Source organism: Eptatretus burgeri, chromosome 3 (assembly GCF_056783735.1).
Source record: "Eptatretus burgeri isolate ZD-2024b chromosome 3, Ebu_testis_v1, whole genome shotgun sequence".
In the NCBI taxonomy this organism is placed as follows: domain Eukaryota; kingdom Metazoa; phylum Chordata; class Myxini; order Myxiniformes; family Myxinidae; genus Eptatretus; species Eptatretus burgeri.
In genome coordinates this window covers 97284706-97303947 of record NC_140963.1, presented here as the reverse complement: position 1 = coordinate 97303947, position 19242 = coordinate 97284706, and the positions used below count along the sequence as shown (strand labels likewise).

Below are 19242 nucleotides of genomic sequence, written 5' to 3'. Positions count from 1 at the left end.
AGGGCTAGCACAGCATTTTGCAGCGCCATGCAATACCCTCTGGTATCTGCTTAGTCGGTCAGGAGTTCATCTTACAGCAAGATAACGGCCCAAAACATACCTCCAGGCTATGTCAGAACTACCTTAAAAGAAAAGAACAAGACTGTCGGCTTCAAATTATGGAATGGCCAGCACAGTCTCCAGACTTAAAACCCATCAAGCTGGTTTGGGATGCGCTTTTTTTTTTTTTTTTTTTTTTTTTTTTTTTTTGTATACCTTGGTCGAGGCTCGTATGAGAGCTAACAAACAACTCACAGCAAGGAGGCATGAGACAAGAGGGGCGGGAGTGGAAGGGACAAAACAGTGGGGAACAGACACATTAGGTGAACTGTGGAAGGGAGAGGGATGGGGATGGGACGGGGAACATGGCGAAGAGAAGATGGACATTTCAGGGACTTTCAGGAAGGAAAGCAGGAGAAATGAAGGAAGTGGGCTTGGGTGGATTATTGGGGGTAGAAAAGATCGACGATTTGGATGGGGGAAGATAAGAAGTGGTGGTGAACAGCTGTTTTGAAAGCTTGGAGGGAAGAATGGGAAAGAATAGAGTGAGGAAGTTTATTCCAAAGGCGGGAAAAAAGAGGAATGAAAGAGTGAAGATGAGCAGTGATTCGTGATTTTGGTAGTTTTACCAGAAGGGGGTTGTTGGCGGACCTTGAGCGCCCTGTGGAAATGTGGTGGGGACAAATCGCAGAGAGAGCAGGGGGGGCAAGGCTGGAGAGGAGTCGGTAGAAGACAGAAAGACCACCGACCAACCTGCGGTGATTGAGTCAGAGGCCCAAAGACTCAGCTTCATTGCGGGAGATGCCGATGATCTTAAATGCCCTGGTTTCGACAGCATGAAGCCGAGAAAGGTGGGAGGCAGGAGCACCAGCCCAGAGGGGAGAGCAGTACTCCATCAGGCTACGGACAAAAGCTTTGTAAGTGGTCAGGAGCTCGAGGGCCGAGGAAGGACTTAGCACGACGGAGGATTCCCAGTCGGCGACTGGCCTTTGAGGCGAGGTTGGAAATGTGACTTTCCCAGGAAAGGTCATGGCAGATAGTGAGACCTAGAAGCTTGAAGGAAAAGACTTCTTCCAGAGGATTGTTGAGAAAGTGGATGGGGGGATTTTGAAAACGGTCCTTTAGAAGAGACATAGTGAGAGTGTGAGATTTGTCTGGATTGAAAGACATGTTCCACGTGTTGGACCAGTTTGTGATTTTATCCAGATCTGCAGTGAGTGAAGAAGCTGCTGCTTGCCGGTTTGAGGGATGACAGATGGTACGGCAGAGGGTGGAGTCGTCGGCAAAGAGAAATAGAGGATTTTCCAGAGAGTCCGAGAGATCATTGATGAAAACCAGAAAAAGAACAGGGCCCAGAACGCTACCATGAGGAACTCCAGCCTGCACAGGAAGAGGGGATGAAAGAACTCCATTTAGGGCCACACGTTGACTGCGACAGGAGAGGAAGTCTGCGAGCCATGAGTGGAGATGGCCTTGAATGCCATGGGAAGGGTGAAAGGGTGAAAGCTGGACAGAAGGGTGAAAGCAAAACAACCCACAAGTGCAACACATTTGTGGGAACTTCTGCAACAGTGTTGGGAAGAACTTTCCAAACAATATTTGATTTCCATTGAAGAAAGAATGCAAAAAGTATGTTTGGCTGTTATATCTGCAAAAGGTGCCTACTTTGACGAGTCAAAAATTTAGATTAAATTTTGTTCAACAAAACTATTCCATGATTTCTTTTTTATCTGCAAATGTTTATTTGTTCTATGCTTTAATTTCAGAGTACATTGAAACATAAAACTGCTTAAATTTCAGGAAAAACTGGAAAAATGGGGGTGTTTGAAAACTTTTGACCGGTCGTGCACACACACACACACACACACACACACACACACACACACACACACACACACACACACACACACACACACACACACACACACACACCACCAAAACATGTTGTCTGACCATTTCCCCCTTTTGGGTCAGAGAAGTTGGTATAATACATGATATATGATATATATTATATTATATTATATTATATTATATTATATTATATTATATTATATTGTATTGCAACTTCTGGCTTAGTTGCAGTTTGTGAAAGACACAAAACAGCTCACAGCCAAATATGATGAGGCTGGTGAAATATTATCTTGTGGTTGTAGTTATATGAAGCATATTGTCAATCAGCAGGATTCCCTTGACATCCGAGAAAACTGAGGAAATGGTATTGCCGGCTGAGGGATGGATGTGAAATGTATTGGGTGGTGGTGATCCCTTGTGTTTCTATTGCAGGGATTCCAATTTGGTTTCAGGATATGAGCGATTCAACTACTCTTTCATCACCAGTTACAAGGTGAGGAATGAAGTCTTTTGGATTTGTGTTGAACAGTTTGAGAAGCTTGTGATATTGTCATTGGGTGATGTTGCTCATGAGCGCTGAGGTTTTGGGGGACCCATTTTTTCTGAGAACATCTTGGACATGCCCAGTGTTCGTGGATGGAGCAAACGGTATGGTGAGAGACTGCACTTTTTTGTGAGGTTTGGTGATATTAACGTGACAATTATCCTTGATAAATGCCTTGATATCAGCAGCAGTTTGTGGGTGTGTCAAATCCACCACTTGTTTTGACCAGAAATCATCTTCAAGGTATTAACATTGACACAAAGTCTGGAGAGTATGAGGGTGCACCTTCCCTATACATAAACACCATGTGTCAGTGGATTTCTTTTGTGATTGCACATTCTTTGCAAAATAATTTTTGAACATACCTCCATATTCACTTCTCATGAGATTCATCATTAGATGATGGGATAAACTTACAGACTACACTCTGAAACAAGAATAACACATTCATGAAACCAAATGTATATAATCAGCATAACTTTAAGTTTTTACAGAATAATAACCAAACAATTTATTTATTTTGTGAAACTGGCTCAGCTTCTTGTTCTACTGTGCTCACATATAAAGGCTTATCACCTTAGCTGTGATAATAAACGGTGTTTATTCTGAAAATCCTAGTCATTTTAGAAGTATAACTGTTTAGCAATTCCTTACGACTGCAGTTCGCAACTCACTCTGGTCCATCAAACCTCACAAGAATGAGGGTAACAATCCCATGATTGTGACAATCCACATGAGCAAGAAAGCGCCTCTCCCCAATCTCATGCATATGTAATATGTGGAAGGTAGTCAACACCATGCTTCCAGTAATTTGGACTTTTCTTAACAATTAATGACTCATCAATGTAATGATTCCCAGATGATGTATTGATCTTTCATTCAGACTAAATACCTATATGTCAGACCAATCTTGCACGCTATTGTTGGAAACAAAGGCTTGCTATGCAATTCTTTGATGAATCATTGTCATGTCAGAAATGACGATGATTGTGTCCGGGTATGGCAGTGCCATGTTGAATGCTATCTTGATTGAGAATGACAGGGAGGATAAAAAGCTGAATGATTTCAAATGCGATATGTTATCATGGAAAAACTGCTCTTCATGAGTTTCAAGGTCATGTAAATAGCCAGTCTTATCTTGCTGACATTTTGACTGGAATAGTTGTTTCGTGCCATGTATGACATCAGCGATTGGACATTCTCTAAAATGACAAGTTGCTCGATGCTCTCATAATACAGCCACTGTTACTTTTACGGTACAAGGCATTCAATTGTTTTTTACAAACAAGATACCTGCCCACTATTTTTAATTGTTAAATATATTTAAAAATAGCAAGAAAAGTGTATACAAACACATGTGTGTGTGTGTATATATATATATATATATATATATATATATATATATATATATATATATATATATATATATATATATATATATATATATATATATATATATATATATATATATATATATATATATATATATATATACATACACACACACACACATACACACATACACACATACACACACACACACACACACACACACACACACACACACACACACACAAAAAAACAGCATTTTGAAATCTCAAAAAACAACCAAACAAGGTATGAATTTTAACACATTACGATGCCACAATACGACACCACAATCCTCTTATGGATTACCATCACAACATCTTTTGACATTTTACTTTTGTTGTGGGATTGTGATGGAATAATAATAAAGAACAACATTATGATGCCACAATACGACACCACAATCTTCTGGTTTAGCATCACATCTTTTGACATTTCACTTTTTTTGTGGGATTGTGATGGAACGTCAAAAGATATTGTGATGATAAACCAGAGGAGCATTGTGGTGGTGTATTCTGCCATCATCATGTGGTGTCATTCTTCATTGTTATTCTTCTTCAATATTCTTCTTCATCCATCACAATCCCACAACAAAAGTAAAATGTCAAAATGTATCTTGATGGTTATCCATGAGGATCTCCTGCGATGAGGCTGAGCCTTTGGGCCTCTCACTCTCTCAACGCAGGCAGGTCAGTGGTCTTTCTGTCTTCTACTGTCTCCTCTCCGGTCGCGCCCCCTGCTCTGTGTACGATATATCCACACCATATTTCTGCAGGGTGCTCAAGGTCTGCCAACAACCCCCTTCTGGTAAAACTACCAAAATCACTGCTTACCTTCACTCTTTCATTCCTCTTTTTCCCCACCTTTGGAATAAACTCCCACACTCTCTTCAATCCCATTCTTCTCTCCAGGCCTTCAAAACTGCAGATCACCACCACCTCTTACCTTCACCCTTCCAAAACCACAATCTTTTCTACCCCTTCTGTACCCCATGTTCCCCGCCCCATCCCTCTCCCTTCCATAGATCTCCTAAGGTGTCTGTTCCCCACTGTTTTGTCCTTCCCTCTCCTGCCCGTCTTATCTCATGCCGCCTTTGCTGAGTGTTGTGTGTTAGCTCTTATGTGAGGTGTTGGCTTAATGATTGGGATGGCGGGCTTTGGATCCTCGGGTCTTGAGTTCAATCCCGCTCAGCTGTTGAATTAATACCAGGTGGGGTTAACTTGGCCTGTCACCCTTCTGAGGTTGGCAAAATGAGTGCCAGTATGCTGGTATACTGTGTCGGAGTGGTGACCCATCCAGGATTGTGCCCAATAGCCAAGGAGACCAAGGAGAGGAGACAAGGAGACAGCAACAACTCTCTGCACAGAGTATGGTCCCAATCTCCTCCTCCTCCTCCTCCTCTCATACGACCCTCCTCAATGTATACAAAAAAAGAGGATTGTGGTGTTGTATTGTCGCATCGTAATGTGGTGTCATTCATACCTTGTTTGGTTGTTTTTTGAGATTTCATCCCTCTGTTTTTACATTTGTTTTTAATGTTTGTTTTCTTGTTTCTGCAATTTGTTAAAGTAATAAAATGCTTGATGTTTCATACATTTTGTCATTTTGGTATGGATTAAATCCATTTGTTATTAAATTTGGCTTATGGTACATTCTACCCCTCTCCCCCTCCCCCCATTTCTGGCTTTTGGTTCAGTCCACGATGTGGATTACCACAGTTGCGAAACAATGTGATTATCATTAAAAAAATACAAAAATGCTTAGTGTTTTCCATATTTTGTTATTTTTGTATGGATTAAAATAATCTATGTTATTAAATTGTTTTAATACTTGTTTCACTTGATTTGGCTGTTGGTTTGGATATGTATCAATTTTGGAATGGTTCTGTCCACTATCCATTTTTCCCCCTCCCATAATCCTGGCCTTGTTTGGTTGAGTCCACATTTACGTTTGATTTATTTTCCTAATAAAACGATTAATGTTTCGTATATTTTATAATTTTGGGTTGCATGCACTAGCTCAGAGTCAAAGAAACTTCCTCACGTTGCAATCATCATCATAGCTTCAGCAGTTATTGAGGTACGTTGGGTTACAGATTTACATTGTTTTGAGAGGGGAAGACACAGCAGAAGAAGAAAAACAATAATAATAATAAGTTCAAATTGTTGTTTTAGCGATCTCCTGATGTAATAATTTAGTGACCTATTCTGGCGTTTTTTAAGTCTTGGTAGTGCAGAAAACACTCGAGAATAAAAGTTATGGCTTTTAAATGCTTATGACTTCACTCTGTAGTGCATCATTGTATACATATCATTATATACACATTTGAATGGGGGCTATTTTTCCCCGTATCATCCCTCTATATGTAGTACTACAGTTCTCCATGATGTACACTGGACTGTTTGTTGCAGTATTGCTTGCAAAAAGATTTTCAAGATTTTTATGGAAAAAAAAACACTTTTTCAACATAAAATGCAAAGCACTTCTCTTGTATACAACATTTTTTGTTTTGTGGAATGAATCTGCTGCTATTGCGAACCAAATATTTTGTGAATGGCAAATGTGGGGTGGGTAAGCAACAACATATAGTTGGCCATTGTGAAAACTGCATCATGCAGGTACACTTCAAATCTTTGCAAAGTTTGATCTTAAGCATTATTTAATGCCATGTCAAATGCTAACTGTATTGGGAACTGACATTATTGCCAAATAAATAGGAAGGACTTGTCAGTGGGCTGTATTGCAATGCCAGGAATTAGAACTGTTTTGCATGATCCTGCAATATATTTTTTGTGTACATAATCGAGGCTCGTGGAAGAGCTAATACACTGAATGGACTAGGACGTAACAGACAAAAAACACGCATGCCTGGGGTGGACAAGTTGGACACAGAGGATGCATGGGGTGGACGAGATTGATACAGAGGGAAAATTGGAAAATTGGAAGGTGGGATTAATCAAGGTAGAAAAGATTATGGTTTTGGATTGGGGATGATCTGAGATGGTGGTGAACACCTCTCTTGAAGACCCGGAGGGAAGAATAACATTGAAGAGGATGTGGATGGAAGTTGATTCCACAAGTGGGAAAAAACTGGAACAAATGAATGGAGGTGAACAATGGTGTAAGATGAGAGAGGAGGCAGTAGATTTCGAAAGCACCGACCTGTCTGCAATGGCGAAGTGATAAGCCCAAAGACTCAGCTTCATTGTGGGAGATTCCAATCATCTTGAAGACCTTGGTTACCAAAGCATCGAGCTGAGCAAGATGTGAGGCAGTGGAGCCAGCCCAGACAGGAGAGTAGTACTCTATCGAATCCGGCAGATAAGGGGAAGAATTGTGCACTTTTTGATAAAAGCATCAAATTTGGTGCACATAATCAGTAGGCCATTTCAAACAAAATTAGAAATAGTGCCATCCATGTTTTTGCCTATGACGGCTATGGTGGCCACCTTTCAAAATTGCAACTGCCTAACACTAAAATAGCATATAACTCAGCAACCAAGAGGCCTAGGATCCTAATTCTGGTGTCTCTATATTAGTTTTTGGATCATAGAATTCAAAGAAGGCAATGTGTAGCCACTTGTTGTCCCACTTTTTAAAGATAAATACCCTTTTATAGGTTATAGAGACAAGTTTGGAGGTCTTTATATTGCTTTATTTTACATTTATGAAAATATGATATAACCAGTACCTCAATCCTGTGTGAGATTTAGTGTGTTCTGGACCCGCCCACTTTTTGGTTTCCCGCACTTATTGTTTATCTGCTGTTTATCCATCAGCTGCTGCCATCTGACAGAGAATGTTGGAGTCAACACGTGGTTGCCAACTGGCCGGGAGCCACTGTTTTTAGTCCATCGTTTTGAGTAATTATTTCGGTCACGGAGATGTGACAGTGTCACATCTCATGTTTGCTTTGTTGCGTATAGTGTCGTGAGTGTACTAATCAGGTGTGGGATATGTACTTTACCCCTGCTTTGTAGAATTCTGACGCTAAAATGCAGATGGTGAGAGTGTAACCTCGTCCCCATAACCTCGCAGGCTCCATTGTGCTCGGGCATATCCTTGCTGATGGTTGCTGCTTTGCTCAGTGACCAACCTCATTCCTAGATTAGGTTAGATACCCAGTCAAGTCTACATTCCTGTTGTCTTTTATAGAGCTTGTCCTTATAATCCTTGTTCATGGAAAGTACATTTAGTCAGCCATGTGTTGTGAAGCGTTTGCTTGATTGATGGGTTAGAACTGCGATCCCTGTTGTGTGTACTTGGTGATGAGGTTTAGTTTATTCATTGCTGGAGGGAATTTGTGATGACGTTCACTTGAATATGTTCATATCGTTGGGAACAGCATTTATCTTAAAATCCACTCAATGTAAACCCATCCCATAGTTTGCATATCTTTCACAAGTGAGCACTGAGTCATCATCGTCTGTTTTTGGTTCTCAGTCATTCATCATTCTTCAAGCTGCTGATCTTGCTCTATTCTATTTCTTGTTCCATTCTATTTCTTCAAACCACTACATGTACTACTTTAGTACCTGCCACAATTGTGATATGGATATCAAATAGATCCCTGAATGCTCCGAGCCGGTCTTTGCCTCATGCTTTCCCCATGTTATAATGATGCCATAAATTCGTAAAAATGAACTAACTGACGTTTACCTTCTTTCCAAGTAATATGATGGCATCGACAGTGAAGCTTTTTGACCCAAGGATGCAGCCTGCTGCTGTCATCATACAAACTGACTGGTTGAAATGTTTCATTTGTCAGGAGGACACCAATGAAAAGCTGTTGCCTCGCCAATTCAAAGCGCACTGACATTGGAGCAGGTTACACAAGCCTTGCAGATGATTTAATTGCCTTCCACTCTGCTGGTCGATTGCTCAACACTGTTTTCCTCACAAGGCTTGATAACGGTAGTGGCGTGGAAGCAACGTTGAAGCAGAATATGGCAAAATTTTACTCAATATGGAAACTCAGTCTTTGAGGACTCTTATTGCCATGCTGCTATATGGGCCAAATATTTCTGAATAGGCACTTGCAAATCAAACTCAAGCCTTGATGAGCATTTGTCAGCTGGTAGTCTTTAACAGTCTGGCTCACAGTTGAAAACAATTTCAAGTAATACAACACAATAAAGGCTGTGATGAGCTCCCTCTTCCAGTAGATGGATGCTTTGGAGAGATTCGTCGTACTTCTTTATGACCGAACAAGTTCTAGACACCATGTTGATGAGCGCAGGGTTGAACTGTTCACACGGAAAGGCAGAGACGTGAGCAACATTCCACCGACCAAAGGTGGTCTACTTCAGCACACTGGATGATGGTCTACTTCAGCACACTAGATGGGCAGTATATCAGGCCGTCACGTTTGGAGTTGGGTGCTTCAACCAAAAGTGACACCCTCACAACCAGATGGATGGGGATGGACAACCAGAAGTGATGTAAAATGGGATGTTCTTTGGAGCAGTCTTCCTGAAGCCAGCAGAGTTTGCAGGGAACTTATAAGATGCGGTTGTAGCAAAGGCTGTCAAAGAAACTGCAAATGCGCAAAGGCAATTCTGCCATGCACAGCTTTGTGTGAATGTGGTGGTTCTTGTCATTATTAGTTCATGTGATGTCAGGCATTTCATATTTGACTGTGAGCTTATCTGACTTATGGCACTTCGGTATCTACAACTACAAGTTTTAATTCAACTCCCTCATCGTCCACACTTGGCATCGTTTTGACTGATGTTATTGTTGTATTATAGTGTTGTATTTTTGTCGTGTAGTAGTTTAGTACTTAAATTTATGGCATCATATTTTCATAAATGTAAAATAAAGCAGTATAAAGACCTCCAAACTTGTCTCCATAACCTATAAAAGGGTATTTATCTTTAAAAAGTGGGACAATAAGTGGCTACACATACTCAACATTGCCTTCTTTGAATTCTATGACCCCAAAAACCTATAAAAGGACAACAGAATTAGGATCCTCAGCCTCTTGGTTGCTGAGTTATATGCAATTTTAGTGTAAGGCGGTGGCCATTTTGAAAGAAGCCACCATAGCCATCATTGGCCAAAACTGGGATGGCACAATATCTAATTTTGTTTGTAATTGCCAACTGATTATGTGTACCAAGTTTGATACTTTCATCAAAAAGTGCATGATTCAACTCTATAATGCACCTATCCTCTGTACTGATGAAGGCCTTGTAGGTTGATGTATAAGGTGTTCAGGTGTGCTAAGGAAGGACTTTGTATAATGGAGGATGCCCAGTCGGCGACTGGCTTTGGAGGCCAACCTTAAAATGCAGTTTGCCCTAGAAAGATAAAAACCTGGGATTGGCCTAGCGGTTAGGGTAGTGGCTTGGGATCCTAGCTTCCTGAGTTCAAGCCCTGTTGGCCACTGAATTAACACTAGGGGGTTGACTCAGCCTGTCATACTTCCGAGGTCGGCAAAATGAGTACCAGTGTAGCAGCCAAAAAGTCTGCACACGAAGGGAAGGGGGTATCAATGGATTGATTAAATGTGGTATTTGTGTGGCGCAGGCATAATGGGGGGATTGGTCTCCTCATGCACCTTAATTCCTTGTAAATAGTTGTAAATCCTTTTAAAGATCATGGCTGATAGTGAGACCCAGGAGTTTTCATACCTGAACTTTATCAAGAGTATTAATGCTGGCTGCAGTTGTTATTCATTGATGATGAATGTTGACTCCTTGGTATTTTCACACTATTTTGCCAAGACACTTCATGCAAAAACCGAGATTACATACAGAAACCTTCATTTATTATCAAAATTGGTCACCCCTTTATTTGGGTGGTGTATTGGTAATAAACCACTGCCTCAATCACTCCCCAAATAAAATTAATCCTGGTTACGTACATGAAGCAAAAACATTCCTACTGCTTATGTGCATATATAATACATTGTGGTTATATAGCTTGGATAGATTGCAGTCACACTGGCCCGGAGGCAGAAGATTCAAGCCTGAAGCCTGAGGCCTATACATTCTGTCACCTGCACCATGCATGTGCCACCTATTGCCTCCAACCTTTGGATACTTGATGATCCTTTAAAGATGTCATTTTGGTTGTTAAGCTCTCTAGGAAGGGGGTTCTCCAGGAAGGGTCTCAAGGAAGGGGGTTAACAAATGTTATCGGGCATGGCGATTGTGAATATGAGACTTCCGAAGACGTTTTAGGCTTACCAGAGCACCAAAAGGCCAAACGTATGAGTTTCCTTTTGACAATTGTGAGTGGAGTCAGGCCAGCTGTCCAGCCAATGGGTTTGAAGACTTCATACGCACACAGCTTCATTAAATTTTTAATACACAAGAGATTTTTAATCTTCATTTTAATAAATAATTAGATGACCAGTGAACCCATTGGGTTCCCATTGTGACAGCGGTTGACAAAAAAAAATCATTTCAAAAAAAAAAAAAATAAACATAGCTCCAGCGAACTATACTGCTGAGGTTGTTTGCATTGATCAAATTCTCCCGAGGAGTACTTGACTGAATCGGGAATCGATTTTTTAATAATTTTTTCGTTGCCCGATTTGAATGAAACTTGATACTGCACACCGCAGGAGAATGGTGAGTAATGTGGGCTGAGAATGTTTGCGCTATCATGTACCGTTTGGGCTGTATTTCAGGAACATACATACATACATATATACAAGATTAGAGTTTTAGTAATATATATAGATAGATAATATCTTTTCCATGTTTGTTCCACACAAATGTGAACAGTTATTCAATAGTAAGGGCATGTTATTATTCACATGTTATTAACATTTGAAGGCTGTTGTAAATGATACTAATCTATAACACCCTGTAGTTAACCTATCTTAATTGCAAACCTCAAAATAAGTAAGAACTTCATTAACTTGTAAGCAATTGATAGATTTTCCAACTGCCTGGATCATCAGCGAGACTCCATTCAGTCCAGAACCTGTCCAAACTGGGTCCAAAACCATGGCTGTAGGTCCACATCATTAGAATCCACAACCTCAGACATGCCCAGGTGGTCAACACAGCAATATAATCTCACCATTCAAAGCTTCACCTATAGATGTTTACCTTTCTTGCTATCAGGGTTTCATGTGTGTATATATGTATATATATATATATATATATATATATATATATATATATATATATATATATATATATATATATATATATATATATATATATTATCAGTAATCATGGAATTTCAAATGACTGAGTATTACTCATTTGTAATTATATGTATATGTATATATAAAATAAAATTACTGCAACTAAAAATTATGAATGTCTCACCTCCAGTGTTATAGTTGTGGACTTATGAAAACAACCAGAACAGTCATGCAATCAACGCAAATTCTGATGTGTGAAGTAAAAGATTTGGATGGCATAAATTCACCTTTTCTGAGTGGAAACAAAATGGCAAATGGCACCAACACAAATATTGTGTGTGCTCCCCTTCAGTGATGAACGTGACATCACTTCTGTGAACGTGAGGTCACTTCCTGCGTGACGGAATTTTTCATCCATCCTTTGGGACCAGACCCTGTGCAGAGCGTCAGTACTGCCGAAGCAGTCTCCTTGGCTATTGGGTATAATCTTGGACGGGTCACCACTCTGACAGTATACCAGCAAGCTGGCACTCATTTTGCCGACCTCAGAAGGGTGACAGGCAGAGTCAACCCCACCTGGTATTAATCCAACAGCCCAGTGGGATTTCAACTTGGGATCCTTGGATCCCAAGCCCACCACCCTTACCACTAAGCCAACACCAGGTATACATACATGTATGTATGTATGTTTATATATAAACGTTTTATATGATCCAAGGATCCCAAGTTGAAATCCCACTGGGCTGTTGAATTAATACCAGGTGGGGTTGACTCTGCCTGTTGACTTGACTCTGTGTATATGTGTATATATATATATATATATATATATATATATATATATATATATATATATATATATATATATATATATATATATATATGTATTATCTCTGTGTCATAAGAGGCGACCAGGGTTGCGTCAGGAAGGGCATCCAGCGTAAAACCTATGCCAAATCAGTATGCGGATCATAACGGATGATCCGCTGTGGCGACCCCTAACGGGAGCAGCCGAAAGATGAACAACATATATATATATATATATATATATATATATATATATATATATATATATATATATATATATATATATATATATATATATATATATATATATATATATATATATACTGTATAAATCCATTCTGTATATACATACACACACATGCAGGTATCCCCACCAAACAGAGAGGTTATGTATCTTTAAAACCCCTCGTTATGCGAACCTTCGTGTTACAGAAGCTTATTTTCCATTATTTCTGATGCGAAAATTACACTTAATGTTCTAACCCTAATGTTTCGGTCCAAAAGCAACACCATATTCTTGGTATAACGATGGTTTTCATTGCAAGTGACATAATAATATTATTATTAACCTAATAAGAGAGACAATAACACAGTAATAAAGTTAATTTAGTTGTAACACTTAGCAAAACAATCTTGAGTCCAAGTTTAAATTATTTTGCCCGATACCGAAACCAAAATAAAAAAAGAACTGTCAACCCACCACGTTTGCGTCTATTCAGCAAAATTAAAAGAAAAACAAATTTCATTTGCTGATATATTTTGGAGACGAGAAACTAATAAAAACTGGGATAAGAAACTGGAGATAAAAATTATTTTCCATTCATTAACTTAAACTAGTGCGTGCCCGTATGTGAAAAAAAAAACTCAAACCGTGTGCCAGAAACAACCACACAGGCCATTCCTTCGCTCTCACATGCCCGTACGTGCGTGGCCGTACGTGCAAAAAAAAAAACCTTTCAAACTGCGTGCCAGAAACAACAACCACACAGGCCGTTCCTTCGCTCTCGCGTGCCCGTACGTGCGTGGCCGTACGTGCAAAAAAAAAAAAGAAAAAAATAAGAATTGCGATGTCAATCGTGACATCATAGCACCGTGTCCTGTCTTTGGTTGGCAAATAAATGGCCGTAACTTGGGGCCCACTTGTGTGCCCGTACGTGCGTGCCCGTACGTGCGTAATCCCGTACATCCATCACAGATTTTGCAACCAACAGATTTTGAAGGATCTGATGGATGACGTACCTACGGGCATGCCCGTACGTGCGTGCCCGTACATGCAAAAAAAAATTGTACTTGTGACGTCATAGCACCGTGTCCTGTCATTGGTTGATAAATGAATGGCCATAACTTGGGAACATGATAAGGTGATAAGGTGATAAGGTGGAACGACACTTCAGCTGCGATATATTCACCTTTCCAACACTGAAAAAAGCGATAAAATGGCCGTAACTTGGGACCGCTCGTCCGATTAATATCAAACCTTGAAAAGGCACATCCGCAGGTCCCCAGCAATATTCCTGGCAAGTTTCAATCGGATCGGACGAGTGGTTTTCGAGAAACGGCGGTCGCAGACAGACACACACACAGAGATTGCTGGAATTATAGATAGATGACATTTAACATCGTTGCAATCGTGCTGCAAGAAGTTGTTGGCGGTGACGTCACGACGTTTGACTCAGGTCGCAGAACGAGTTTACGTTATGATTACTCCTGAACACTTTCAATAATGATTCCAGGTTGTGTGCGATGAAGCGAGAGATGTTTCCACGTGGCAGGGCAGGTGGAGCTTATCACTCTCGGAACGTGCAGTATTTTTCAGTTATTTAGTTTTCTCTCGTTCTTTGCTCGTTTATAGGCTTTTCCCATTTCATATTAAAGTCGTACGGGCACGCACGTACTAGTTAAAGTTAATTTAGTTATAACATACCAACGTCGGGGGCAAGGGGGGGGGGTTTGGGGGTTGTTGAGGAGATGGTTATTTTAACCCTTTCATTTTGAAAAGTTAATTGTTGCCAAACCTTCGAAAAAGTTGATTCCTCCATTGAAAACTGAATTACACCATCAAAGTCTGAAATGAAAACTTTTGTTGAAGCGAATCCTTGCTCTGCAAGCCTTCTTTATGTGAGGGGTGGGGGCGGGAGGGTTGTGTGTGTATGTATATATGTATATACACACACAATATAAGAGGAGGAAAGAGAGGAGGGAGGGGAAGGATAAAGGAGGACAAATAGGAGGGATGGAAGTGAGGGAAAGAGGAAGGGAGGGTGGGGAGGGAAAGAGGAAGGGAGGGTGGGGAGGGAAAGAGGAAGGGAGGGTGGGGAGGGAAAGAGGAAGGGAGTCTGGGGAGGGAAAGAGGAAGGGAGTCTGGGGAGGGAAAGAGGAAGGGAGTCTGGGGAGGGAAAGAGGAAGGGAGTCTGGGGAGGGAAAGAGGAAGGGAGTCTGGGGAGGGAAAGAGGAAGGGAGGGGAGAGGGAAAGAGGAAGGGAGGGGGGAGGGGGAGGCAAAGAGGAAGGGAGGTGGGAGGCAAAGAGGAAGGGAGGAGGGGGAGGGAAAGAGGAAGGGAGGGGGAGGGGTGAGGCAAAGAGGAAGGGAGGGGGAGGGGGGAGGAAAAGAGGAAGGGAGGTGGGAGGCAAAGAGGAAGGGAGGAGGGGGAGGAAAAGAGGGAGGAGGGAAAGAGGGAGGGAGGGAGGAGGGAAAGAGGGAGGGAGGGAGGAGGGAAAGAGGGAGGGAGGGAAAGATGAAGGGAGGTTGGGGAGGGAAAGAGGAAGGGAGGGTGGGGAGGGAAAGAGGAAGGGAGGGTGGGGAGGGAAAGAGGAAGGGAGGGGAGGAAGAACGAGAGGGGGAGGGGAGAGCGAGAGAAAGGGGAGAGTGCAGAGGGGAGAGGTGAGGGATCTGGCAGATGTGTGGCCCAGTTTAACGTCCATCCAAGAGATGGCACACCCATTGATGAATCACCCAGTTTGTGAAACACCAAGCTGACCGTTTATAGCTGGATTGTCACTCTGTCTCCCTCCCCCCCTCCTCTCCTCTCTCTCCTCTCTCTCCCCCTCTCTTCCCTCCCTCATCTGTCTCACCCTCTCTCATCTCTCTCTCCCTCCCTCTCCCATCCGGATGCATCTCTCTCCCATCCTTATCGCTCTTTCTCCCACACCTTTCCCTCTCTCTCCCTCTCTCCCATCATCTCCCTCGCTCTCCCCATCCCTCTCCCTCTCTCCCATCCCTCTCCCTCTCTCCCATCCCTCTCCCTCTCTCCCATCCCTCTCCCTCTCTCCCATCTCTCTACCTCTCTTCCCCTGCTCCTCCACCCCTCCCCCTCTGTTAAGGGGACTGCTAAGGATTGACAGTTTCGTTTTGAATTTTGTGAGAGAAAGAGGGAGAGGTGGGATAGAGGAGGGAGGGGAAGGATAGAGGACGGTGAGAGGTGGGATGGAAAGGAAGGAGAGAGGACCATGGGGAAGTGGAGAGGACTGTAGGGTGGTGCAGAGGATGGAGGGGTTGGAGAGAGGGGGATAGGTTGGGAGAGAGGGGGATAGGTTGGGAGAGAGGGGATAGGGGTGGGAGAGAGAAGGATAGGGGTGGGAGAGAGAAGGATAGGGGTGGGAGAGAGAGGGATAGGGGTGGGAGGGAGAGGGATAGGGTGGGAGAGAGAGGAATAGGAGTGGGAAAGAGAGGGATATGGGTGAGAGAGAGGGGTGGGATCGGGGGAGAGAGGGGAGGGGGGAGAGAGGGGAGGGGAGAGAGAAAGGAAAGGTGGGAGAGAGAGAGAGGGGTGGGATCGGGATGAAAGAAGCCGAGGGGTGAGAGAGGGAGAGGGGGAGGAGAGAGAAGGGATGGGTGGGAGAGATCCAAAATTTTGTTTGAATCTCAATATTCCCCTCTGGAGAGCACGAGCTGCAAATCTGATTGGTCGAGATGGTGTAAAATATTTTGTCCAAGTTGTGCAAAATTGGGTTTTTTTGGAAATGACAAGAAGGCAAAATGTATTCTCCAGTGTTCATGCATGTAATTAAATTGAAATAAAATGAAGAATCACTGCTCACCTTCACTGTTTCATTCCTCTTTTTCCACACCTCTGGAACAAACTCCCACACTCTGTTCAATCCCACTCCTCTCTCCAGGACTTCAAAACAGCTGTTCACCACCATCTCATATCTTGCCCCATCCAAAATCTTGTTCTTTACTACCCCCATTAATCCACCCCAAACCCACCTCCATCAAATTCCCTGTTTTCCTTCCTGAAACTCCCTGTCGTATCATCTTATTTACTCCGTGTACCCCACCCGATCCCTCTCCCTTCCACAGATCTATTGTCTCTGTTCCCCACGATTTTGTGCTTCCCTCTCCTGCCCCTCTTATCTCCTGCCTTGTTATATGTTTCTGTGTATTAGAACTTACACGAGCCTTGACATGGCATCCAAAATAAATAAATAAACAAAGGTTTTAAAGGCTGCAGAAAAAAAACCTTTTTCAGAAGTCTACCGTTATTGATGCATAATATTTTATACCACCTGATTGAACACATTAAATTAGTGATTTGTGTCTGTTGTTTGTGTCCGTTATGTCGTCCCTAAAAACAGTAAGTTTTGTGTGTGGAATGATTTTCAATTTTATTTCAGTGTTTGACTAACAATTACCGTACTCCTGTGTGTGCATGTGCACTCTGGACAGCATTCCGTACAATCTGCCAAATTCAGAGCCAAAGTACTGCAAAGCTGCAGATTTGTTTTCCAATTGATGTTCTGATTCGTATTCTACAGTGTTCAAAATATAATTTTCAACTGAAATTGAGTTGTTCCTCGACCATAGATGAGAAGGTGAGGTTGGGGTGGGGGGAAGATAACAGTGCTCTGGCAGATTGGCGGTGAGAGGGGTGGGGCTTGGCTTAAGCGTCACAATTCCATGTTGTGTTCAAAGGTGAATTGCTTGTCAGGAATCAAACCAATTGCATTTTACTGTTTATATTCCGTATGTAGAATGGAAATGAATATACAAAGGTTAAACAGTTTCCGCAAGTGGTCATCGCACAATCCTATACTACTTCAAACAAGGAATTGAGGACATTTGGCCCATCATTGCCATGTTGCACTCCTTGTTTAATATATTTTTAGCTTCTCTGGAATTGGAATTCCAGATTAGGCATTGTCAATCGTGCAGCTCAGTCTGTCCGTCTGTCTGTCCATCTGTCCATCCGTCTGTCTCCTATTTAGACTTCTGCGGCCAAACCGCTGGGCCCATCCAGCTGAAATGTAGCAGGAATGTTCCACTCCTGACTGGTAACATGGATCGCAAAGCTCGTTCCGGTCACGTGACTTTAAGTCGTCAAAATGGCGGACTTATTAAATTCCTTCAAAAATCTCCAGACCCACCAGTCAGAATGCTACAAAATTTGGGTTAAAATATTGAGCCAGGTTAGGGGTGTTAAATTGTGAAGGTCATGCCGATCACATGACAGGAAGTATGTCAATATGGCTGACTTTGTACATTTTTTTGGAAATCACGTAAATTCCTTCAAAAAATTTATTCTCCAGAAGTATCAGTCAAAATGCAACCAAATTTGAGTTACAGCATTAGGCCAGGGTCCAGATAAGCTCCAGGTCCAGTCGTCCTATTTATTTTCAACAGCCCTAAACATCAATCTTCTTGATATTTTGCTAAAGCCTAAATAACCTGATTCAGATCAGATAACCCAATTTGTTATTGTATATTCATAATGCTCATCACACATTCTATTACATAACAATTAATGAAATTGGGTATATCTAAGCTGACAGATTACATGAACATTATTCAGCACATCCATTTTCCTCACCACTGAATTAAGCTATTATTCAAACACAGAAAAGGTCATTGTAGCAGATTTCCATGTGTTCTACTGTGCTCTGCAGTAACTACTGAAAATGATTTAAAATGTATTCCATTCAATGCTTCATAAACTAGAACGGCAATCAGAGTGCATAATCTGGCCTCGTGTGTTCATTCTGAGCAGAAATACCATTGTTAACTGAACACGCTACTATTATAGCCCACTGCTACCATGGCCCGTTTACCCGTATCATCCATGCACCCTATTATGTTACATAGTTTCTTTGCATGGGCTATGGATTTCATGAATTTAATTCTTCACTCACATCGAGTCATAGATCAGATCTAAGAAGTTTCAGATTTTTTTGATAAATATTTAAATTCAACCAATTGAATTCAACTGGAATACCGATGACGTTATTGTTATCACCCTATATACCCCATGGGGAGTTGTTGATATATGCCAAGTTTTCAACTTTTTTATGTTGAGCAGTTTTGGAGAAAATGATGTCCAAATGTTTTTCCTTTAATCCAACATGGCTGCCATACCATGTGACCTATGACATCAGAATTATCAATAAAATATTCTGCATGGAGAGTCCTTCCCATGTTTAAAGTTTTACATTGATTGGACAAGCGGTTGCAGAGAAAACCATTTTTAAGGTGACAAAAATATGGACGTGGACACACACACAGACAGACTGACACACAGACGGGGTATTGCAATAGTC

The 19242-nt window shown here is 41.7% G+C and overlaps 1 long non-coding RNA gene across 5 annotated transcripts in view; it reads left to right on the top strand.

The window, feature by feature from the left end:
* The window catches only part of LOC147030501 (uncharacterized), a 191173-nt gene that overhangs the window by 10970 nt on the left and 160961 nt on the right, over window positions 1–19242 (top strand). For all 5 annotated transcript variants that reach the window (XR_015056410.1, XR_015056408.1, XR_015056407.1 and 2 more), the window contains exon 2: window positions 2323–2383. This is a non-coding gene — a long non-coding RNA (uncharacterized LOC147030501). The remainder of the gene's footprint in view (window positions 1–2322; window positions 2384–19242) is intronic.